This window comes from Elephantulus edwardii, unplaced genomic scaffold, assembly GCF_000299155.1.
Source record: "Elephantulus edwardii isolate Elephantulus edwardi_28Jun2011 unplaced genomic scaffold, EleEdw1.0 scaffold00029, whole genome shotgun sequence".
NCBI lineage: Eukaryota > Metazoa > Chordata > Mammalia > Macroscelidea > Macroscelididae > Elephantulus > Elephantulus edwardii.
Window position 1 is genome coordinate 19,799,852 of NW_006399779.1, and position 26,842 is coordinate 19,826,693.

A 26,842-nucleotide genomic window follows, 5' to 3' on the forward strand; every position below is an offset into this window, starting at 1 on the left:
GAATCTAGAACTTTTAAATTTCTGTTATCTACTTAGAAATATATATATATATCTTAATGTATACACACCTCCATATACATATATTTATGACTTTAAAATATTTTTAAACAATATTTTTAAAATTGAGAGGAAAATTATATGTTTATATGATAAGACTGTAGAAAATATCTGACAATTATCAATTTATTTAACTCTCTCTCAGACTGATAAACTGATGAGACTGATTTCTCTCCCCAAAAAAAGAGAAAATTTAAAATGCCTGAACTATACAAGATAGATCTTACTGATAATTTTGTGGGGGAAATATTAAGCAACAGAAGAGTACCTACTGACTTGTGTAAAGTTCTTTGGGCTGTACTAATCAAATGGTATTTTTTTAAATGTATTAATATGTGGACAAAACCCAAAATTACTGTCTTAAATCATATACTTACAGACTAAATTTAACACTGTCATAACACTCAATAATTAAAAAGAAATAGTTAAACTAAATCCAAGATGCAAATGTGCACTATTTCTTTAAATAAAGACTGCAGTGTTCAAGGATTCAATTTGCCTTGTATCAACAATGTCCATAGAAACTTTATTCAAGGTACCAAATGATGTACTAGGTTAGCAAATATCCTGCAAATCAATTCATTAAAATGAGTTGCTCCTTGAAGAGCAAAGCTATCATTTTAAGGACTAAGATGCATCCTTCCCAAACAGTACATGTATGTGAAAACTGGACAATGAATAGAGATTCAACAAAGAAAAAATGGTGTATTTGAACTGTAGTGTCGGAAAAAAAAAAAAAGAAAGAATGAATATACTATGGATTATAAAAAAGAATATGCAAATCTTGGAAGAAGTGTAACTGTAATACTCCACAGAACACTCACATAGTTTGAGCCAGGTATCAAGATGGTGGGTCCAGTTTCTGAAGGAGGAAGGGCCTCAAGAAGTTGAGGGTCAGAGAGAAAGAGAAGGCATTCGACAAGACAGTGAGGATGGTAATGGCAGCACAATAGTCAGTGCTTGAACTAGTGCGCATGGGATTACTACAGGTCAAAACTCATTGACTGACACCTAAGAACACTTACTTATGCTTTCAACATCGCTTGAGGACCTACCATATGCCAAAGAGACATTCAAAGACAAAAAATGTTAGTTCTTCAGCTGGGGGGAAAAAGCCTCCTCTGGATTCTTGTGGGAAAGACAGTAAACATATAATTACTAAATAAAGTTGTAAGTGGCATGGGGGAGATGTTTGTGTGAAATGACAGAGAAAATAATTATTAATGAAGAAATGAAGAAGACAGAGTTGATTTACCCAGTCACTGCATAATATTTAACAAATTGAGCAAAGAAAATAAACAATCTTATAGCAATGTCATTTAGCTCAGGACTTTTAACACGAGCACAAGGTATAAAAGATGTAGAAAACCAGAGAACATATATTCAGTATAACATTTTTCTTTTAATCCAATTACCTCAGACAAGTAACTGTTTGGACAGGTTCCAAGAAAAGATATTTTTACAATGGATGCTAGTCTATTACAAACCATACTCCATTCTATTTTATCATAAAACATATTTTATCAGCTAGATACTATTTTCAGGGGTTTGAAAAAAGCATGAATCCCTGTATAAAATGGGAAAAGTGTCAAGAAATAAAGTGTAAACACAATTCTGTGACAAATGGCTACCTGGCCTGTCATTCACGTATGTTTACTGTGTGTTAAGGCAAGAATGAATGGAACAAGATATGATTGTTGAAAACAAAACCAAAAGATGTGTTTTAAGCCATTACTTTTAACTTAAAGCCAGTTGCTGGTTCTTCTATGGATGAAGGACCCCTTAATAGATTCATAACTAAGTTCTTTCAGATGGAAACAGGGTAAAGACTTCAAACAGGTATAAAGACTTGTTTTCTCCAGGATGTGTTCAACACTTGCCAGTGGCTTTGGATTCTTTGACCTGAGACATATGCTGCTGAACTCTTGCTATGTTTCCAAAAAGAAGTGTCCCAAGTATGTAAGAAGAGGCTGTGGACACTGGTGGGTGGGTGCTCCAATGGTTGAATTCTCCTTTGCTTCTATTCAATAGAACAGGGTTCCTAGTCAAAGGATCTGATGCGCATCTGCCACATTTTGTTGATGGAAATGTGTGCCTTGTTATGACATTGAAGAGTAGAGTTTCCAGACAAAGATGAACTAGAAAGAAAGGCCTGGAGAATAGGCAATGAAAACCTCATGGATCGTCACCTATCAACACTATGGAACATCCCATCCAAATGCTGTGGCGGAAATTGTCCCAGACAAGGCATCATTTTGTTCTCTTTTGTATGGTATCACCATGTGCTGAGGCTGACTCAAGACAGCCAATAAGAACAACCACCAGAAACTACAGCTGAGGCCAATAAGCAGAGGAAGAAGAAGAACAAGAAATGATTGTTTCCCTCAATGCAATGAATGGAATTCCTATTGGATGCAGAATGGGGCATCTGGCTGCTCCCCAGATGCGTGACTGCTTCCAAGAAATAGCAAGTGGGCATTAGTATGGGAAGTCAAAAGAGCTTTCGGGGGGAGGGAAGATTCCCATCAAAGCCGCTGGCCACACATCTAGGGCTTCCTTTTTAATGAGTTAATATACGCATCAAACCAAAGGCAGAATCAATGAAGTCACCTACTTAATTTTGTAGTTAATTAGTGGAAGCAAGTCTGAAATGAGGTGCTTACCCAGCAGAATGTCCGCATAACGCATATATACACACACAGAGATCTGGGTCGTTACAAAGAGAAGAGAAAAGAAACATATTTGATAAACATGATATAAATGGTGACAGAAAAAGGCAAGAAAATGAAAAAGGAAGGAAACAAGCCATTCGGTAAGTCTGAGAGGTGAACAAGAATAAAGCATGTCCTTTCTTACTGGCAAAGACAGGCCCGACGCCTGCAAAGAGACTCCTCCAATGCTGCTGACTCTTAGGACATTAGAGATCATGGGATCGAAACACCTCATTTGAGAAATATGGAAGACTTAGAAACGGTTGGTACCTTGATTAGAGTCACAGGATGAGGGAGGCACATCATTAGTTTTGGAACACCAGTTTTGGCAATGGTATTGTTACAGAAGCCTTCGGGTCAATTCTAACTCATCATGACATCCACTTCGTAAACAACATGCCTCTGGAAACTCTAAGAACTGTGATAAATGGGATAGTTGTAGAGGGGCTCCAGGCCTTTTGTTCATACGATCGTGATGAGTCATGCTCGACTTGAAGACAATCAACAACAACAAGAACATGATCCTACAGACAAAGGAGAACTGTCCTGTTGAGTTTTCTAGGATGAACTATTTATAAGAGTAGCTGTTGTTATTGTTGTTATTAGATACTGTCATGTCAAGTACAGCCACCCTATAAACAGCCAACCTGAACCCTGCCTTATCCTGTGCCCTCTTCATTATCTCTGACCCACTGGAGTACTTCGCTAAGGTCACTGTGCCAATCCAACTCATTAGAAGTTTTCCTCTCCTTCTGTGACCCTCCATCTTTCCAAGTATGAGGTCCCTTACCAAGGAATAGCCAGCCTCGCCTCACTACGTATCTCAAGTATGAAAGACGAAGCTTCGCCCTCTTTGCCTCCAAGGAGCGCTCTGGCTGCATTTTTCCCAGGACGTCTCTGTTTCTTCTTTTGGCAGATTGTGAGATATTCAGCACTAGTCTCCAGCAACAGGCTCAAGGCACCAATTCTTCTTCTGTCATCCTTATTCATTATCCAGCTTCCTGATGCACAGCAAGTGATTGAGAAGACCACGGCCTGAATCAGGTGTGTCTTACACTTCAAATTGATGTCACTACTCTTCAGTATTTTGAAGAGGTCTCTGGCAGAAGACTTGACCAGTGCAATACATCTCCTGATTTCCTGACTGCTAGCTAGTACCAAGGGTGCAGGAGCAGTTAGCCAGGCCTCTTTTCTTGACCAAGGAATGGATTTTAATCACCAATCTTTTGAAGCAAAATCAGTTGAGCATTTAACCACACTGCTTTACTGGGGCTCCTTGACAATAGTGAGAAGCCATGGGGAACAATCTTTACAAAAGATGCTATTGAGACAGCTAAAATTTATATGAGTTTGTAGTCCACATTTAATTCACAACCACATCAAGGTTTTCCCCAAATGCTCTTACTTATACATCCATTGGCAGTGTCTTGGGCTACTGAAAGGCTCAGAACCTTGTGTTATATATATATGTTGTTGTTGATTACCTTCCAGTCAAGCATGACTCATCCCAAGACTATAAACAAAAGGCCTGAAGCCCCTCTACAACTATCGACATTTATCAAAGTTCATAGAGTTTCCAGAGGCAAGTTGTTTAAGAAGTGGATGCTACTCCTGCTTCCAAACCTGTCATAGAATGCCATTGGTTGAGTCACCAACAATGCATAGCAACCCTATGTACAACAGCTCTGAACCCCTCCCTGTCCTGAGCCAGACTCACTAATTCTGACACTCCAACCCCTATCACCCCAGTTACTGTATCAATCCATCTCCTCTGGGGTCTCCCTCTCCTGTACTATCTAGCTACCCTTCTGAACATGACATCCTTCTCCAAGGATAGATCTCTCCTGTCTATGTCCCCAAAGTAAGTGAGGTGGAGCTTCAAAATCCTAGTCTCCAAGGAGAGACCTGGTCTCACCCTCTGCAAGACAGACCTATTTGTTTTCTTGGCAGTCCATGGTATGTTCAACTCAAGCACCACAACTCGAAGGCATCTATTCTTCTTCTGTCATACTTAGTCATTGTCCAACTCTCTGAAGCATAAAAGCAATTGTGAAACCTGTGGTCTGGATTAGGCACACCTTTGTATCTAGACTGACATCATTGCTCTTCAGCACTCTGGAGTAGTCCATGACAGCAGATTTTCCCAATGCAATTTGTCTGCTGGTATTAAGAGTGCTGGCTGTGGCTCTGAGCAAGCTGTAATTGCTACCAACTTCATTCTCTTCTCCATCTATTATGGTGCTGCCAACTGCACCCAGTGGCGAGAATGTTTGTCTTCTTGATGCTGAGCTTCAATCCATATTGAAGACTACAGTTCTTGACCTTTTGCAGCAAGTGCTTCAAGTATTCTTCAGTTTCAGCAAGCAAGGTTGTGTCATCTGCATATCTTAGGTTGTTAATGAGTCTCCCTCCAAGCTTGATGCCACACTCCTCCTCATAAAGCCCTGCTTCCTGTATGATCTGTTCTGCATATAGATTGAAAAGACACGGGGACAGGATGCATCCCTGATGTATTCCTTTCTTGATTTTGAATACATACACAGACACACACACACACACACACACACACATACATCTGTATAATGTATTTATACTTGTGTGTATAAAATGTATCTTGCCAAGTAATAACATCATAAGGAACAAAAAATAGGTATCATCATTTATCACAGCAATTCTCTTTAAAAATGTAAACAAAGAAATAATTTGATCCTAGTAAAATGGAATAAAAAAGTTTACGAACCGGGGTTTTTTGATGACTTAAATTCAATTTTCTGAAAAACATATTTCATTCTGTTTCTTTTTCCTCCATTCACCTTTGCAAACTTCAATATGGATACTTGCCAGTTTTGTGGGTTGGCCTTCAGGATCCTGTGGGCCATGAAAGACTATTATGCACATGGGGTGAGGAAATAAAAACATTAAGAGCTACTGTACTATCCTTCTCCTTGTGACTGGAACAGGATGGGGAGCTGGAAAAAGAAGGGCCTTTGACACGTGAGCATGTCTCTTGGGAAGCCGTGGGAAGACCACCCGTGGTACCAGAACCACAGAACAACAAAAGCAGATGGGGCTCTGAAGAAAACAAGCCCTGCTGAGGCCACAGAAGTACATTCCCTTGACTAGGGGAGTGCCACATCCCTGCCAAGCAAACAGCTGCAGGGAACCTCAAGCCCTGTAGTACTGCTCTTCAAACAGAAGCTCACTAAAGAGGCCATGCAGGAAACTCAGCAAAATAGAGCTTCTCATATTTCAAAGATGAGGCATTCCTAGGTGGGTCTGCCTAAGCAGAGCCTATGGAGCTAGCTACCTCATGAAAAATCCAATGAAGACCAAAGCAACACCTGTTTTGTTTAGCTTTGAAATATCAGAAGTTAAAAGCTTGTGAACAAAATGGTCTTTTCAATCATGAAGGATATACTGAACAAATAGTATACAGGAAGCGCGGGGAGGAAGACACATAAGTATTAACATAAGGCAATGGGCTAACCTCAGAGCACCTTTAATTCTATAGGCAAAGGGAACAATGGAGAAACCACCCATGTTGTTTTGTATTGTGTAGTCAGAAACAACCCATAACTGACCCTCTTGCAGGTTTTTAGAGGCAAGAAATTGGGGAGGAGGAGACTGTCCATCCTTCGACCACAGAGCAGCTGGTGGATTCAAACCCTGGACCTTTGCTTCCGCACCACAATTCCTTATCACGAAGCCACCACCAGCTCCCACAGGCAAAAACAAACAAACAAACAAAACCCAATACAAGCCAAAATATAGGAAAAGGAAAATTATGTCATAGCCAAGTCTTTCATTGTTTTTGTTCAGACATTCCTCTAGGTCTTATAGCCCTGGTGTACAAGTTGCCTTCCCTCGGTCACTTGTGGTTGCTGTGAGGCTGAACACTGTGACATGGATGTGTCAAGTGCATTAATAGTTGGCTACCCAGTGCAGATTGAGAGTGGGGTGGAGCTCCCCGATTAAACAAGTGTGGAAAGAGGAGTGGCATCCACTTCCATAATAGCTTGCCTCCGGAAACCCTATGAACCTGGAGGATGAAAGGCACCCAAGCATCCAGGACTCTCCTTCATATGGTTGCTATGAGTCACCTGCGACTCGACGGCACTTAACAACAACATAGCCAAGAAGAGAGCTCATCAGACAGATAAAGGGCTAAGAAACTGAAAAAAAGGCAGACAGGGCAGTAGAGTTAGGGCAAGCTGTGAAGAGCTGTGTGTGGTGGGAGAAGAATAGCAATCATGGCCCCACAAAGAGCAGGGAAACCAAGCACAGAAACAGGAGATGAACTGGAATAGAGTCTGGGTTTTGTAGGCCCAGATTGCCAAGTTAGAGGATTGACGTTTCACTTACAAGGAAGGGTTATATGTTATATCAGCAGGTGAACAGCATAGAAGCAGTGCCTTTGAAATATTAATAACTGATGGTGAGATGAGGCAGGAAGAGTGGGGCAAATGAAGTAAGGAATAGAGTCAGGTGAGCCTGGTAATCTACTCTGTCTAGCCATCTCCAAGGAACAGGAAGTAAGTAATGGGTCAGATTACAGAACACTGAACACCACCGAGCTTCTTCCATTTCTCTTTGAAAGGACTTAATTTGGGGGAGTAATTGGGTCAAGTACATAGTAGGCAATAAGGGAACTAATTCTCAGCTGTCTAACCATGTCCTAAAACCATAAAGGGTAGTACATTGCTCCAGCATGAAGTCCTTTTCTAACTTGTATTCTGAGTAACAAAGACAGACAAGTGACTTACATATCCCTAGAAAGCCTAGTCGGGAAGTCACATGACGTGCACATGTGCATATGTGTGTATAGGTGAATGTGTACACGCAACCCAACCAGTGTCCCCAGACATGCATGTGTGTAGATGTGTGCACAGGCGCACATGTACACACAACCCAGCGAGTGTGTGTATGTGTGGAGAGCACAAACACACTGTGTTGTTGACTGTCCTGCCTCCAGCTGCAATGCCAGTCTCGAAGGCAAAATAAAAGGTGAGATGCTGAAGGAGTAAGGACTCAGATATGGGGCACAGCCTCCTGTCTGGCCCAAAGCCCAGATAAGCAGAGAACAGCAATTTTCTTTAGTATCTTCCTGGGAAAAGGCAGAAACAACAAAGAGTCCCAGAGCTATATCCCCTTATGTTTCTTCCAGGCACCTTCCTTGTGGCAAAGAGAAGAGCATTAGGAACAAGAGAGGAGAAGATCTAACCCTTCTTTTCTGTGTATGGAAGTCAGTGTCTTCTGATGATTACAACTATGCGTAGAGATATGCACTGCAATCCTATGCAACTAAGCTTGCAGTTGGTGCCATCATGTTGTTCAAAAGAAGTACTGTAACTATGTATTCCAATACAGTTATTAATAGCTTGGTTACTGTGTGATCACAAGGATTTGAAGCCTTCCTTCAGACCTTCTCAATTTAAAACAAACAATATAACCCAGTGCTGTGGAGTTGAATGCAACTCCTCACAGGGAATCCTTATTGGGTTTCTGTAATTCTTTTGGGGAGGAGACTGTCGCTTTTTTCCCTGTGGACCTGCTAGTAGATTTGAACTCCTGGCCTTTTGGTTAGCAGTACAACACACAACACACCATGACACCAGAGCTACGTACCACAAACAGGATGTCTTAAAATAGCCATATGGTTTACCTTTCTATGTCTCTAATGCTAGATATAAGGAGTTCTCTTTGGCAATGGATTAAGTGCTTAACTGTTAACTGAAAGGCTGGTGGATTGAACTCACTAGATATCCTATGGCAGAAAAAACATACTGATGTGCTACTGTAGAGATGACAGCCTGAGGAACCCTAAGGGGCAGTTGTTCTCTATCCTGCAAGGTCCCTATAAGTCAGAATCAAGAGGAGGGCACACAATAACATAGTGTTTCCCATAAAGAAACAATTCCCAGGCCTTGACCTTGACAAGTACGCAAGTGCTTTCAACAGAGATTCTTAACAAATGTTCCTATCTAAACCTCAGACAATAATTTCTGCACCAACCAGCAGTATCCACCTACCATGACTTAAAGGACTGTGAAGCACTGCTTAAAGGGAGTGTCCAAAGACATGACCGCTGCACGCCTGAAATACATCCAATGAAGGGTGAGATGGAACGAGAGCTCCCTGGATCTAACTAGGGCTGGTACAGGTGACCAGGGTGGGTCTGTGTGAGGTGGTTCATAGGACCCCTGCCAATATACTTTCACTGGCTGGAAAGGGCACTTTTATTCTTACTTTTGTTTCCTCACTTCCAGAAAAGCTTGTAAATTCCCTTTCATAAAACAAAGACTTGCTCTTAGGAGATGAGAGGAACAATATAAAAATCTGATGAATGTAGGCAGAGTAGTTTCCCTGAAGAAATGGATGGCTATAGCCTGATGATTGGCAAGCAAAACAAAACTGCTTAGACTATCATCGAAATAACCAATACATAAAGTCACTGCAGGCCTCTAAATAAGTACGAAAAAAACCTTGTGGTAAGTTACTTTGTGAAATAAATGGCAGCTCTCCCACTCTCCTCTACCACACAGAACCCCCAACACCCAAATTCTCTTACCTTCAGTAGTTTCAAATTCATCGAAGAAACTACTTAACCCTAAGTTACAAATTCTTTGTACCCAATAACTGGCCCCAAAATGGGTGTACAACTTAAGCCAGTTGAATCAATGGTTGTATAGTTGAATCTGCTGTATAGAATGGCTTGAAGAGAGAGATCTCAAGGTGTTACCTGAGAACGCTGAGAGAAAAGTGGTTCTTTCTTTTGTGAAGAGAGGAGGAAACAGAAGAGAAGAGGAAAGAGCAAAGAGAATTACACAGAACACGGAGTGGGAGCCTCTGCGATACTGTGAGCCTCTTGGTCAAACCATACCTGAACTCCATCTACTGAAGAACATTTTCATTATTTCTGTCAGTAGATTTTCTTTAATGCTTAACCTAGTTTTCCCGCCCCCACACCCTTATATACAATGTAAGAAATCACAACAAACACAAGGTCCATGAGGTCAGTCTTCCAGAGAAAAAGGCAATATGGATATATGAAAATGATCTAGTCAGAATGCACACACAAATGGGTATTCTATTAGATTCGCGTCAATGCTGCTTTCCAAATATCAGAGCTAGGCATAAAATGTCAAGAACTTTCACTTCAGTCAAAGTTTAGAAACTTCTAACGTCATTCATTTTCCCTGTTCAGTTATATAATCTGGCCTCCTCCTTTTATCTTCTTCTGAAGGCCCCTGTCTAGTGATTACTTCACAGTCACTTATAAAATGCTTCTTCCATTTTTATTGCTGCAGAGTATTCTCATTTTTATAAATAAGTAACAGTTTGCATTTGGTCCACATGGTGTCACGCATACTACTCACTGCCTTAGTGGTGGTATCTCTATTATGGTTCACCACACTCTGAATAGGGTGCAACAGTTACTCCCAAGATGCTGATGGGAAAAAAAAAAGAAAGGTGAGGCTCAGAGAGGAACAGTCAACTCTCCAAAGCCACAAGTTTTAGAAAACAGTAGGGCTCGTGTTAAAAATAGTTAAACTAGTGGTTAGGTCTATTCTTTTACATCAACAAACTTACAGAATCGCTTTGTTCTGAAATGAGAAAAGGTGCCTGTAACACCATCCTGAGTGGATACTGAACATAAAGGAGCCGTCAGTGCTACATAGAGGGCTATGCATGGGACGTTAGCACAATCTGTTTTCCAGACCTGTAATATATGACTCTGATATAATTTCCTCTGTATTGCACATCACGTATTTCCCCACGGACTTATGTGGTCCCGAACTACCTAACCTCTCTCTTTCAGGTGTGTTTCTAAGCAGATTCTTCGCAATGTCTGGGGACAGCTTCCATGCCAGCCGTGGGAAAAAAGACAAAAGGACATCTGGACGCCAGTGCCCACTGGCTGCCTGAAACCTCTCAGTGATGCTCAAAAGGCCTGAATATTCCTCCTGTGCAAACACCTAGAAGAGGCGCTGTGCCTCGTCCCTGGCTGGACTGAGAGATCCAGAGGCCCCTTACAATGAACAGTGGACAGAGAGCCATGGGCTGAGCCCTTAATACAGACAGAGCCTCTGTCCCTTCTTGGCTGCAGTCAGCAGCAGCAGGGTTGGACCTGAAGTGATGGCGCTGTGCCGGCAAAGCACTTTGGCACATGCCGGGATATGAAAGGCTCTAATGAGACCCATTTCACAATTCACTGGCCACGTGCACTAAGCAGGCAAAGATTTCTTCCTAGCATCCCTGCAGTATCTCCTATGACCCAGGTCTGCAACAAAGTCCCTCACCAGTCCACTAAACCAGATCTCTCCCTGTCCACTTCACTCCTCTTCCCTTGGCAGTAAAATTTAAAAAAAAATAAAATAAAAAAAAGATAAAATCAAAGGAGAGGCAGGCGAGCTTTAAAGAGACAGGAGGCATTTCTACCCAAAGATCTTGCTTGGGATCTGCAGGAACCTTCCAGAAACCTGCAATGCATGCTAATCCTTCCAGTGGTCCAGGGAGTGTGTTCCTTCATAGTAAAGTCATTGTTCTTTCTAATTGTCAGAGACTGCTGCTTTGCACTTGCCTGGAGCGATCCAATTAACATATCACCACAACACCAACCCCTATAATATGTTCGTGTCCTACCACAAGGGAAAGCCCCAACCCTGCTTCCATCTACAGCTTCCGTCTAATTAGGTCTTTAATACATAAACAGACAGAGAAAAACAGAAAACTGGATAGAAGGCTATATGTCTGATAGACTTGCTGCCTGAAACTGACCTGGAGTTGGCTATTTTTCTGTCCTCATTGGCAAACAGGGCTGAGGAAAGTGAGAACAAAAGAAAGTACCAAACGAGGAGGGGATAGATGGTGAGGAAAGGGTGGAGAGAGGCTCAGAAGAACTGGATGAGTGGGGAGCAGGAGGCAGGATGAGAGAAAGGAGGGAGGGTTGGAGGGATGGGTTGCTGCTTTGGGAAACTGAAAAACATGTAACTTCTGCTTGAAACCATTGCCATGGCAACGTTCAAACAATACATAGAAAGGCTTCATAGTTCCATTCTTGCCTTCCCAGACACCACTGTGGAGATGTTAACTCTTTTAGGATGGTTTCTGACTTGCTGCCTGTTCAGTTGGTGGCATTGAGAATTCCTTGGATGCTCCCTGCATTCTGCATTTGAAGTCATTCACCCACATACATGTTGTGCTCGCTGTCAAAGAGACAGTCTCTAGAGATCAGTGACCTAAGCTATTAGCATCCTCTCAGCCCAGATAAGACTGCTGGTTTCAGAGAACTCACTCTCTCTTCTACAGTTTTACAAAACCCCACATTCTGAATCTGGCTCTGCTTCAACTTTAAGCCACTCAGGAGAGGCTTGTCTTTATATTTTTTAACATGTTATGCATCTTTCCCCTTCCAAAGACACAACTTGGCTATTAAAGGTCCTATTACGATGATCAAGATACCAGTTCAACGGAACCGTGCATGCTCTATTGTGAGAAGGAGTTCCCTAGGGTCAGCTTTCTGAGATGCAAAACGTAAATAAGAAAACAAATGACGTGCACAATTCACAAAATGAAGCTATCGAAGCAGCTCATATCAATTAACTGACACCACATCTTCAATGACACATAAATTAATAATCAAAGAACTCTATTCTGAATGGTGAGAGAAAAACCTTAACTTGTAATTTTTTTTAATCCATGCAATCTCCTTGCCCTCCCTTATTTATCCAGATACCTAGCTTGGCAACAAATAATGAGATGCTATCACGTGGCTTCGTTCTGCTCCCTACCAGTGACACAGCCTGCACTATGACGCGGTCAAAATTGATGAGATAAAACAAATGGGTTCCTCACAAAAGAACAATGTCTCAGCAGTTTGTAGTTTGGCAAGAACCAGGGTCCAAATTCATCACTTGAGCTTCCAAATAAATCTTTCCTTGCACACCTTTCCAATGCTTAATACAAGGGATGCAGTCAACATGGTGTATTGCAGGGGCTGAAAAGAAGTTGGTATGACCAAAAGGAGAGAGAGTTAGATTTTTAAAACACTGTCAAACGTGCTCATAAATGCTCTACCATTCCCTAATCCTGGTATTTTAAGGAGCCTAAGTAACGCAAAAGGAGGCCTGGTTGTGCAGTGTGTAAAGAAAAAGTCAGCAGTTTGAATCCAGGTGCAAAAAGGGAGAAAAATACATAGTTTTCTACCATTTTCCAGCCTTAGGAACCTAAGGGTCAGCTTCTAAGGGGTCCTGACCAATTGGAAGATGGTGGATGGGGGACACAGGCAGTTTATGATAAGCAGCTAACTCAAAGTCTGGTGCTCATTGATTCTGAGAAAGAAAAGACCTGGCAATTTGTTTCCTAAAGATTACAGTGGGAGGAAACCTAGTGAAGCAGTTCAATTCTAGAGCAAAAGGTCCCCATGAGGGTTTGACTCATTGGCAGCTAACAACTACAAAAACAATTATTATTATTATTATTATTATTATTATTATTATTAATTACTATTACAGTATTAATTCAGTATAAATAGTATTAGTAGACATTATTACAACTCTACACTAGAAAGAAAACATGAAAAACTTGAAAGAAAAATAAGTTAAAATTAAGGACTGAAAGAAAACCAAGAAGCTCTCATGTCCAATATAGTAAAAAATTCTATACTCAAAGATTATCAGTTGTTAAAAATGGCCATCATTAATGGAATATTATCAGCATTTTCTTTCCTCTAATCTAGTGCCTTCTGCTGCTCTTTCGAAGAAAGAGGAAAGATGCTCTATTTGAAGCAGAAAGCATGAGCATCTCCTCAGAAGGTTTATCTCTGGCTTCCTCAATACCAGGCGTCTGGATCTTGGGAAAGGGGATTGCAATTTACCAGAGCTGCTAATTGAAACACTACTGGTATAAGATCTTGGGGCATGTCTACTCTTGCATGAGTACACGTTCAGGCATTATCAAATGTAAAGATCAGTCTCTCTCCAACAGTCATGAACAAGATCTCACATGATGGTCTGTGCAACTCACAACTCCAGTGCCTTGATCTTTGTAACCAATGGTCTTTGTAACCAATGCCACTGAGGGATGCATGTTGCAAAACATCAGCTTTGACTTATGTTGGATCATATCCACAAGAGGCCAAAGTGTCGGTTGGTCTTGGACCATCTATTCGTGACTCCACAGTTGTCAAGTTGATCGTGACTCGCAGACATCTTCCACCAGATTTCTGAGGCTGGACATCTTAATGAAGGAGACTGCCTGCATTTCTTCAGTGGACAGCCTGGCGGGTTCAAACTAACAAACTTTTGGTTAGCCATCTGACATATAATACGCTAGATTGCCGAGATGCCTATATTAATGTCTCTCAATTCAAACTCCTTGCCACTGAGTCAGAACCAATTCATAAGTGATCCACCTGCAAGTATTCAGAGGCTGTAAACAGCACAAAAGGAGAATTCTCATCTTTCTCCCATGGCGAGTCGGTGCAACGGAAACATCTGCCTTTGGGTTGACAGCCTAACTCCCCCTACCCACTGAACTATGAGAGCCTCTGATCATAATCACGATTTTTATTGTTGGTGTTTGTTATGTGCCACTGAGATTTTTGTTGTTGGTGTTTGTTATGTGCCATTGAGATTTTTGTTGTTGGTGTTTGTTATGTGCCATTGAGATTTTTGTTGTTGGTGTTTGTTATGTGCCATTGATTCATCTGCGACTCAAGGTGACCTGCTCTTAACAGCAAAATGGGATCTTGTTGAAATCTCTCTGAGCTTTTCAGTGTGTTTATATACAGTCTATTGTTATGTCCTCCTGTCAAGTCATCTGTGACTCATAGCGATCCCCATGCACAAACATCTGAACCTTGTCCTATCCTGTGCTAATCTCACTGTCTCTGACACACCTACTCTGAGTACCCCAGTCACTGTGTCAATCTAATTCATCCTGGGTCTTCTTCCCCTTTGCTGTCTCTCCATCCTTCCAAACATGAGGTCTTTCTTCAAGGACGTTCGGCATATTTATGATTAATTAGCAGCTATTAATTAAAGTGAGAAAACTAGCACTAAAATACATTGATCAAACTATTTTAAGAATGAAGGTCTTCAAAAGCAGACATTATCAGTATTTTTAAAAAAACAAACAAACTAACTTACACACACACCACCCCAGACACTAAAATATACTTACTCTACTGCCTTAAAAGTGGGACTCTTCAAGGCAGCTATTATAATTTTTTGTAAAAACCATTAAAAGCACAAGGTACTTAAGATACACTGACTTTTGACATATAATGAAAATACCTATTTCATCCATTTTAAAAAATAATGATTGACAGCTAAAAATAATGTTTACTAATAAAAGTGGAGAAACAAATTGCAACATATTTATTAGGCAAAGTATTTTTGAAACACATATCCCTTAAGGAAGCATTATTAAAAGTAACCTTAACAGTAGTATTGGAGACCTCTGGTGGGCTAGTGGGAAAAACCAAAAAAGCACAAATCCACCAGCTGCTCAAAGGCAGAAAGATGGGCAACCTTCTCCCACATTTTTAATAGTCTCTGAAAACTCAGTGGAAAGTCAGCTATGAATTGGTCCTGATTTGATGGCACATAAGAACAACAATAGCAGTTGTTGTTAAGTGCCATCAAGTCATAGATGACTCACAGAGACCCAATGAATGAAAGACTTGAGCACTTGTATAACTTCCATTGTTTCTCCAAGTTCATAGGGTTTCCAGAGGCAAGCTATTTTGGAAGTGGATGCCGCTCCCACCTCCAAGCTTGTTTTAATTGTGGAGCTCCACCAAACACTGCCCACCATGGGTAACCATTCTCACATTTGACACATCAGTGTCACAGTGTTTAGCATCACAGCAACCACGAGTTACCTCTGTACAGCAAATGGACAGACCAGTGCTATAACACTTAGAAGAATGTTTGACCAAAAACAATTAAAATTAGGCCTGAGGGCTGCAGATTATAATCAACCACCTCTGGCTTGGTAGCATAACTTTCTATCCACTAGGCCAACAGAGCTCTCTCTATGTTGTTGCTGTTGTTGTTAAGTGCCGTCAAGTTGTAGACGACTCATAATGACCCTTTTGCTTGGTAGCACATAAAAACAACAATGGTAGCATAATTGAAAAAAACATATAGGCGAATTAACAATACAATCTTTGCTCATTTGCTAATAATATTGGTGCAAAGAGAAGATGGAGGTTCAGGGGACTCTGGTGAACTGGGTAAGAACTCCAGGGAGGGCAGTAACATGCTCATGAACTGGAAGTATAAAGGGCATGTCACAGGGAAATAAAGCAGCTCTTTATTTTGAGTCAAACACATTTTGAGTCAAGGCTAATCTGGAACCTGTCCAGAGAGATAAAGTATTCCGTATGGCAGAAAGACAAGAGAAAGCAGGGCTAAGCCAGAAAGACAGAATGGCCAATGAAAGACTATGACTTTTATTTATTCTAGAAGGTAAAAAGAAGACATCAGTTCTATTTCTTAGGATGCTAATTCTGAAGGAGAAATGTCTAATGGACTACACTGAAAGAAAATTGCATCAGCAGAAAGATTAGTTAGAAGGGTGTCTTAGAAATGACGGCATCTAGATTGAGGCAGGAGCAATGGGGACCAAAGAAGCTGAATTAGAGATAATGAGGAGATGGCATGTGGTGGCTGTTGGCTGAGAGAGAAGTTAAACAGATATTGATATCATGTGAAAGTGAAAAATACTTAGATTCCTGGAGGGAAAATAATCAATTACAGTTGAATGTACTAATTTGCGAGGCCTGCAGGAACTCCATGTAAGCAAGCAGGCACTGGAAGGCCAAGGGAACAAATTCTGGGGTTTTCTAGGCAAAAGGTGAGTGCGTCTAGATTCTGAGTTCCATCTCACACAGAGATCATGCTGTCATCATTCAGGAATATAAGGAAACTGAGAATTAAGAAGAGACTCAAAGGGCAAGCCTACAGTATTAAAAGAGATGGAGGGAGAGGAGTCAAACCAATTAAGGAAGCGATTTCAGGGTAGCACTTTAGATTCCTTCAGAGGCCTGATAGTTAAGAAGTGGATGGTCAACCTTGCTTCTTAGTCTGGACCAATAGGCAACATCATGATAGATGGAGAAAAGACTGACACTGTTAACTACTTCATCTTACTTGGATCCACAATCAACACGCTTGGTACCAACAGTCAGAAGGTCAGAAGATGTACTTACTGCATTGGGAAAGTCTGCAGTCTGGGACGTCTCTACACTACTCAGGAAGAATGATGCCACTTTGAGGACTAGGTGCATCTGATTCAGGCCACGGTCTCTTCAATCATTTGCTATGCATCTGAGAGATAGACAGCAAATAAGGATAACAGAAGAATTGATGCCTTTGAGTTGTGGTGTTGGATACATGAACTGACTATTGCATGGGCTGCCGAAAGAACACAGAGAAGTGTCTTGGAGAAGGTGTAGCTGGAGTGCTCCTTGGAGGCAAAGATGGTAAAGCTTTGTCTTGTGTGCTTTGGAGATGTTGCTGGAAGAGGCTCTTCCTTGCAGAAGGACATCACACTTGGAAAGGTTGAAGAGTAAAGGAAAGGAATACTCTCAACCAGGGGGACTGACACAGAGACAACAGCAAGTGAGCGGGAGATCGTGAGGACGGCACAGGTCAGTGAGGGTTCGGATCTGCCATTCGTGCAGTCTCCATGAGTCATACTCAACTTGATGGAACTGAACGACGACGACAACAATAACCTCAAACTCTTGGAAGTTTAAGAAAGCCTGAGTCTATCAATGAATGACACCAAGGACTATAATGAGACTCTCCACATCCACCGCCATCCAGTGGATTCGAACCCAGAGCAACCCTGTGCCTCAGGTCTCTGAGACTGCAAATCTTAGGAAGAGACTGTCTCATCTTTCTCATGCAGTGCAGCTGGTGGGTTCAAACAGCTAACCTTTACTTTAACACCCCAACACTTAATCTCCCACCCCTGAGGACTTCTTGCAATCAGTTTCTAGATGTCTACAATTAAAAATTCATTAGATCTGTAAGGTATCAGAGTATTAAGTTTATTAACAGTGTTGGCTTTATTTCTGACATTCTAAATGTTCAAGTGATCTCCCAGCATGTGTAAAGTTTTTCTACCTATGAAGGAGCTCTTGGGGGTGCTCTGGTGGCCTAGTGGTAAGAAGCGCACTGTAATCTCAAAAGCACGTGGTTCGAATCCATGAGCTGCTACATGAGAAAAGGATGGGCAATCTTCTCCCGTGTGATTAACTGCCTCTGAAAATTTGCCGGAGGGACATCTATGAGTCGGTTCTGACTCAGTGGTACACGACCACCACAAGGAACTCTTGTGATATATGTGCTTACATGTTGGACTGCCAAACATAAGGCTAGTGGCTGGATTCCTCCAGCTACTCTGCAAGAGAAATATGGGCAACCTCCTCTAAAAATTTACCACCTCAGAAACCCAATGGACGGACACTGTGAGTTAGAGTTGACGCAAGGGCAATCATTTCTAGCCATTATTTATGTCAAGTGAATTAAGATACCTTTCTTAATCTTCCTTCGATGTTTTTTAACCTCTCACTCAGATTGTATTGAGGCTCAACAATAATATATAAGGGATATTTTGTCTCAGCAGTTGGAGAACTTTCTTTCCAGGACATTGGAAGGAGAAAAATTGCAGATGCTGCCAGGAGGGGACAGTGCAGGACAGGAAGACCTGGGACAGGATGGATTGACACAGGAACTAGGACATTGGGTCTAAGTGTATCGGAGACAGTGAATCTGGCTCGGGATAGCTGAAGCTGACTTGACGACACATAACCAGAATCTAAGCCTTTGCCCAAGAGAGCTCTGAGGCGTAGAACTAGGGAATTGTGCTGCATCTCTCTAGTGATTCAAGTTCACCATAGGCTTCAAGGGGAAAAGATAGGCATTCTTCTCCTGTGTAATTTACAGCCTGCTGAAAACCCACTGGAGGATTAAGTGGGAGCTGGTTCTAACTCCCAGCCAACAAATTGGATTTTACTGTTAATCAACCCCCATTAAATACTCAAATTGAGTGTCAGGCTAGATGATAATGATTTATACCTTATATTTACTTGCAACCACGTCAACAAGTTCACATCCATGTTTATAAGGAAGGTATGAGGGGAACTGATTCTCACCTTGGACTTGAAAGCTAGACAGACACGTAGCTTCAGCTTTCAGCTCTACTATTCAGTTGCTCTGCAACCTTAGATAAATCACTTTGCTGTTTCATGTTTCAATTCTGTTTGTGAGAAGTGAGGAGAAAAAGAAATTGTTGTGTTTTCAACCTACAGAGGTTAAGTGCATATCAAATGCTCAATAAATGGTAGTTAATATTGGGACTATATTCATACCTAAGTGTTGAAAGCTTTCTTAAATATAAAAAAAAGCTGCCATCAGACCCTGCCAAAGTTGAAATGAAAGTATATTAACCTTACTCAAGATTTTCATTATTTTAAGAGTTCACTGGAATCTGATTGACACTGGAAAACATTATACAAAATAATAGATCTTAACTCAGTGAATGCAAAGTAAAACCTCATGAATGAATCCATTTCAGCATAAAATAACTAAAGACTTCAAAAACTTAAAAAAAATCAGCTAACATTTATTGAGTACGGATCATGTGCCAAACGGATATATTAATTAATATTCCCAAAATAATTTTCAAAAACTTGATAAGTCATATAGGTCAGTAAATGGAGGCTTCGTTGGCCCAAAAAGTACCAATCAGATAAAAACTGGTAATGAAACCAGGCCGGGATCCAATGTACCTCTGCTCTCAAAATCATATTCTTTACCCTATAAACCTGCCAGAAACTTCCTCCACTCTTTTACCTCATGATATTCTAAAACTGACTCCTGTTTCCCGCTAAAATAGTATACAGCTCCTCTCTAGACTGAAATGGGGGGAAATGTGTTTTTAAATTCCTAGGAATCCTGGATTCCAAGGTAGTCAGGCACTTGGAATCCTAAAATCCTAGTACTTAAAGGAATCACAGTTTGAATCTTTACTTAACAGGGAAATGTGAGACCTAGAGAGCTGAGGTGACTTGTACAAAATGTCACAGTCCATCAATGACAATAAGAATAAAAAAATGGGAAAACCCCACACACATGTACCGCATCACCTAACTTGTAGGTCGTTGCTATTTCTACCTTAAGGAAGCCACTCAGTGATACTTCATTTTACATACATATTTATTTATATACACACACACACATACACACAGAGTTAGATATGTGCACACACAGATAGATATGTGTATAGAGATAATATACATATATACAAATAGATATAAACATGTAAATAGGTATCATTTTAAAAACCTGCACTTATCAGTATTGTTTGCTTGAATGTGTGTACATAGATATTATGTAACATATATTTATATATTGCATATATAAAATTAATATACCATGTATATGTCACACAAATACGCACACAAAGCAAATCTTATTTGTAAATACAATTTTTATTTCTTTGAGCTCTACAGATTCCTGAAAGGTCAGGAATTTGGATGTAGGTATGTGTCCACACAAGTCTACACATGCATGTGCATAGACACAAGAAAGATATTAATTAGCGTCCCTTGGAGATGTGCCTCTTAAGTGAAGTTCAACCAATCATTCGATATGTATTCTTTGTCAGGTTCTCTTCTGTGGTACAGAGGACACACCAGAGAAAGAACTAAAACCACTCCTTGTCCTCATACAACATTATAAACACACTATCTCCACCAAAGGCAGGTCCAAAAAACAGCAAATTCACATTTTTACAGAGAAATCATTTTGGAAGAAAAGAATAATGCAACAGGCTCTTGATTTCCTTAGAGACTCTTCTAAGACACCATTTACCAACCAGTCTATTATTTTTTTATGATTACCTTACAAAACACCTTACATGACAACACTTTACATGATCACCATGTATATTTTGTACCACTCATAAAGGATATGTCAATTCCTGAGGGAATGAGATTGGCTAGGGTGCAAGTGGGGACTCTCTACTTTGTATCAAAGAGAAGATGACGTTTAGCTACCAAAGAATCCACTCTGGGAGAACTGTTACCCTAAATTGTAAATTTAGAATTGTACTGAAAATGGTTGTATATAGGTCTATACTACTCTCATCTTAATCCTATGCTTTCTTCTTTATCTTATAGCAATGTGAACTTAGATTAGCGACTTTCCTCAAATGAGGAAATTTTGTTTCGTTCTGTTTGCAAACTGCATTCCAGAACACGAACACAAAATCAGGGATGCCCGATTTAAATGTGCATTTACTGAGCTCCTGCTGTGCGCTACGCGCCAGAGAGCTCCACGTGCTTGCTACTGCTGCATTTTACCAATAAGCAAATGACCCGGAGAGACTGAAGTGCCCAGGTAGAAAACTTACTATTGCATTTATTCACAATGCCCAGGGCCAAGTTTTAACCAACGTTCTCATCATCTAGAAGCAGCAGAGAGAGAGAGCATATTTTAAGCAGTTATGAGGCCAGAAATCCAACAATGATTTTTCTTTCTTGAAATTAGCTGTAAACAGTCAACTTTAGGGATTTCCCCAAAGTAATGCCTGTTTGAAACCGTTTTCCTATCTGGAAAAAAAAAAAAGAGTAAAAACTGAACCACCTGCCAGCCTACCACAGGACTATAATCAGGTAGCGATAGGATACCAAGAATAAGAACAATTATTACAACAGTAGTTCTTTCTCCTTAAAAGGGAAATCAGTCCCCGGAAGTAGACTGATGAAACTGACAGGACAGGGAGGCCTCTGCAGAAAACAAAACGAGCAATGAGTATGTTGGCTCCCTCAGGAAACCACTGGCCAGCTGATGCTGAAAAGTGACTTGCACACGGCAACCACAAGGCATACACATCCAGACTACATTTTCTTGGTTTCACACACTCCACTGAAACGCTACCCTAGGACCAAGTGAAGCAGAATGCTTCACCTGCACGGAGAATTGTGAACTTAGTGGCAGAATTTTGCACGATCTAAATGAAATTATGTAACTGGCTGAAAGTGTGCCTTTCTTTTAGGCAGGTTCGGTCCAGACTCCATAGCGTTTAGTCCAGACTAAATAAGCCTTTAAAATTCAAGAACTGTTTTATGTTTACTTAGATCCGGAGTAGACACAAAACACAGTAAGAGCATTCTGCTTACCCTCTACACTCACATCAAAGAGTTAGGTTTCTTGGGATTTACCTTTTTATACTTGCAGGAGGTGAAAAAAGGCCCTTGATTTACGGTTTCAGGCCTGCGGCAGCATTTCATGTCTAAATAATCTATTGTAGCCAATCAGATTCTGACAGGACCTCAAAACAAGCAGCTGGCAACTACAATAACATCATTTGCACCATCCCCAGTGCACAGTGAGGCTTCTAAAACTGTGCTTGGCCATGGGTACCCATTCTCAGGGAGTTAATCCAAATTAATCCAGGAATAACCACAACAAACAGCCATCCTCAGAGGGCCTATTATGCCAAGGGATTTGCATGGCATTATTTATAATTCCCCAAACAGCCCAACAGAATTAGGTATTATCACATCCATCATAGAGATAAAAAAAAAAAAAAAATCTAGAGCAGGGAAATGAAATGTAATGGCCCAAATGTGGCAGCCATACCAGAGGAGGAACTCATTCAAAGAGACCTTCAAACTTCCAACCCCACCAGCTTTCTGTGCCTATGGGGGTTGGAGAAGCCTAGTATCTCACTATCTCCTCACAGAGCCTTCTCTCGGGACAACTGCATTCCACAAAGTCACCAACTTCTGCCCTACAGTAAACTTGAGAGGTCTGTTTCTGGGTCTACCATGGGGTACACTTTTCCTGAGTCCATGACAATGTGCCCCACATGCCAGGACAATTCTGACTGAGGAACTGAAGAAGCTGTGAGTCCCTACCTAGTGTGATGGTGATGAGATTCACCAGCATGAAAAAATGATGACATCCTTAGATGCCCCATCGTCTTCGGAGCTGACGATATATAAACAAAAAGAAACAAGTAGAAAGGCACATTTCTACCCGACAGGTTAAGCAGGTCCTCTCTAAGTTTGCATGTGAGTATCAAATACAGAGGGTAAGAGAAAGTTATTGCTGTGCGGGAAGGGGAATATTGCACTTACAGGTCTAACTGAAATAGCAGTGAAGAAATCTTGATGGGGGAATAAAACAGAAAGGCAGAAAAGCTCTCCTGATTGGCAGAGCCAAAGTGATTGCAAGCCTGAGTTTCCCACGTGCAGTGCAGTCCAGAGCTGAATTATGCAGTTAACAAGTTTCAATGTGTACCCCCAACCCCCCTCCCCGACTTATGGCATCAGTCCTGGTAAACTGAGGCTGAGCAGAAGCTCCTCAGGACTTGAGTCCACCTCCTACCACCACTGTGACTTAACTGGGGCCATGCAAAACAAAACAAACAAAACCTACAGAGAATAATGATAACACAAGCAAAAAGACTTCTGTGAGCTGAGGAGGGGAGGGAGGGATTTTAAAATTCTTTTCAATACATTGGTAAATGTGTTGCCTGGCCTGTGTCTCAACAAGATCCCTGAGCTGAGAAGCAAAAGTGGGGGGGGGGAATTACAGAAGTGCTCATCTGTAGGCTACTTTAGTTAAGGAGTTATGAAAGGGGAAGATTAGATGATATATATGAATGAAAGAATAGACCCATAGGCTTTGAAGCTAGGTCTTTCTGGCTTCTACAATCACCTCGCTAATATAAATCTTCCCTTAATGACACCCTAGGGACCACCATTCACAAGATTAAATGTCCCCAACATGCTAGGAAGAAAGCCAGGAGATGAATTTCTTCTACTTCTTTTGGGAAGGATAGCAATCTATCTTATTTTCATCGTATTATATTCAGGATCTCTACCCTGCTATTACAATTTTTAAAGAGGGAATTAAATAGAAAACTGCAAAGGAAGAAATGCTTGAGCTAGGAGACCCATGAAGACTGGACTGAACGAGTTCATTCCGGCTCTCAGGCCTTGGCTCTGTGCCCCTGACCCATCCGGACAAAAGCAGAATCTCAGGGACCACAGCAGCCACAGAGGGTGCAGTTAACTCCTCTCCAGTTTTGCCCCAGAACCTCCTGTTGTTGCTCTTGCCTTTGTGAGTCACCTGCAGTGTTGTGTTGGGTCATTAACCAAAGAGTTATGGCTTCACTAGGCCTCAGTTTCCTCTTTATTGGCGTGCAATCTCCGAGGAGTCTTTTGACTCTAAAGTTTTATGGGTCTATGATTCAGATAGAAGGCTCCAGGGAAGCACAGAGGAAGAGGAAGAAGAGTTCTGTAGAAAAGGCCAGCTCGGAGGGAGAGAGGAGATGGGCGCAGAAGGGATCCTTTCAGCCCTCTGGCTCTTCAACTATGTTAACCACCTCTTAGCATGGACCTCTTCCCCTCCAAGAAACCAGATACAATCACTGGAGCTCAAACCACAGATCTTTTCCTCAGCTTCTTTTCCTAACTTATCACAAGACACTATAAATATCTGCCTTTCTCAGCCATGCCCTGGTGAGAGTGAGGTTACTGGCAAAACCCAGGTCAATGACACCAACCATCAACAACCCACAATAGTCTATTGTCCAAAGAAGCAGCTAGTTTAGATGGGCTTATTTTGGGGAGGGAGGTGGGGTAGAAGTGAGCCATCCTTCCCTGCGCCCCCCCTTTCTTAGTAATGGTGAGCAGGAAAAGCTAGGCAATCTACTTTAAGTCGGACTCCCTGTATGCAAGAGATGGTAGAAAGTGCAGCCACCTCTGTTACCCAGCTTCCTCCCTCCTCCTCCTCTCCCTCCCACCAGCCACCCACCAGCCAGAACCAGCCTTGATCTGCTCAGTGGTTTGGTGTCATATTTTCCTGTTCATACATTCTGTTGATCTGCAATGTCAGGTTGGCTAATGAAACTTAAATTGGGTCCCTTCGATTTCCAATGGCTAAACAATTTGTGCATCTAACTCCAGGACAGCCTTGCAACTTAAAGGCATTCTGGAGTGTCAATCACACAGCATGGCACCCCACACTGCAGCAGCTTTCTTGGGGAGATTGTAATCCCCCCCCTTTCCTGGTGAACATTTGCAAAGACGTTTGGTTTGCCGGGATGCTGACTACTGGTAACGTTATAAGCTAATGGGCTTCTCCGGGATCACAGCTTGATGGAGAAAATGTGTGGGCCACTCTCCCCCAGATGATTGGGCCCCACTGCCAGGTCCTTAAGCACACGAAAAGAGGGTGAGGGGATACAAAGACCAAGAAGGCCCAATTAATGGACATCTTCATCACCAATAAATAGGAAAAGAAGGATCACTCACTGTATTCCACTGAGCAGAGCACGTCCAGATGAGAATCCAGGTGGCTAAGAATGAGAGAAAAGCGCATGATCTTGACACCAAAACAGAGGAAAAAGGGAAAAGAAGAGAAAAAAAGGACTGATGAAGAAAAATCCAACTGCAATTATCCGTCAATTTTAGTCAACACAGGAACAATCCAACAGAGCGCTGCTGGTTCCTCTGCCCCAATCAATGCTGCTTGCTGCCGCGGTCAACTTTTCTTCTCCGAAATTTCTTTCCAGATGTATTATTAATTTCCTCTCGTCTTGTGGGAAATTCAAACAGAAAATACCACCACAGCAGGTCTTTAGTTCAGTTTAAAAATAATAATAATCCTCAAATTTTTCATTTTTTTTTAAAAAAAACAACAATCTCCTTGGCTTACTTTCCCCTTTATTGGCAAAAAAGAACACACTTTTTCTTCTTGAATCCTCGGTTCTCCATTTCCGATTATCCTTTTTTGTTTTTTGTTGAGGGGGGGAGGGGGGCAGCTGTTTTATTGTGATTTATTTATGTCAGGACACACCAACCCCCGCGGATCTGACTCGGGTTTATTTCATTTTTTTCAGTGCGCCCTGTGTGCACGTCTACACATTGGTGGCAAGCTCCAAGTCCCACAAGGAAAAGCGTCCTTCTTCCCTCTCTCTTGCACCTTCAGTTTCTCCACTGCGTTCGCTTCTGAGACAGGGCTGCGTCCCGCATCCTTCATTTTTGCAAAGGCACCCAACCGCCACCGCTACCCAAAAAAAAATCCAAAAAACCACACACAAAAATTTAAAAAGAAAAAAAAAAGAAAAAAATAGGGAGGCGGAGGGTGGGAGAGTCTCCGTTCACATCGTCGGTGGTTCCACTCTCCCCAGCCCCCCCAGCGTGGAAGAATTTGGGGGTCAACTCCCCCCCACGCGCCACCCTTCCGGCCGGCCCCAGCTCCGAGAGAGATCTGATTAGATTTCTAATCACAACCCAGTGCGCAATTGGGCTTTGGGTTCCAGCCCCCGGCCGGCCACCGTGCCGTCTCCCCGGCGCACTCGCGGCTGGATTCCGGCGCCTTCCCTCCGCCGCCTCTGCTATTTCATAATCTCACGGTAAACGGAGTGCGCGGGGCGGGGGCGGAGGTGGTGGAGGAAAATTTCAAGGCTCTGGCAGCTGTCAAGAAGCGGCCCTGGGCCTCCCCCCCACTCGCTACTTTTTTTTCTTCTTCTTCTTCTTCCTCTTCTTTTTCTTTTTTTTAAGGCTCGGGGTGGCTTTCTCGTCCTCGGTCCCCGCCCCCACCCCGGGCCCCCGCTCCAGATCCTCCAGGTGCCGCCGAACTGGGCGCTCGGGGCCCGGATCACGGGGGAGACGCGTGACGCCGCCCCTCGCCGGCGGTCCCCGCCAGCCCCGGGGTCCCCTTCTCCTCCATCCGCGGGCGGCAGCCGATCCGGGGGCGACGCGGCCAAGAGAACTTCAGACGGGGCTTTTATTTCAGACGGGGAAGGGAGGGAGAGAGGGGACAGAGGGGCTGTCCGGCAAGTGAAACGGATAATAGGAATGCAATGGGGGGCGGGGGGGAACCAACCCCCCAAAAAAAAAACAAGAAGGGGGGTGGAATACAGAGGCAGGGCGCGGGGAAGGTCCCCTAATCGCTGGCTCCGCTCCTCCTCCCGGAGTCAAGCTGCAGCTTTGATCTCGTCTCCAGCAGCGCCCGGTGCATCTCCGAGCCACAAGT

The 26,842-nt window shown here is 42.2% G+C and overlaps 1 protein-coding gene across 1 annotated transcript in view; it reads right to left on the reverse strand.

The window, feature by feature from the left end:
* LRRC4C (leucine rich repeat containing 4C) overlaps positions 1-25,885 on the reverse strand; it is a 256,463-nt gene extending 230,578 nt beyond the window's left edge. Inside the window, exon 1 of the mRNA XM_006883767.1 lies at positions 25,117-25,885. The gene's annotated coding sequence lies outside the window, so the exon portion shown is untranslated. The remainder of the gene's footprint in view (positions 1-25,116) is intronic.
* Positions 25,886-26,842: the final 957 nt, after the last annotated feature.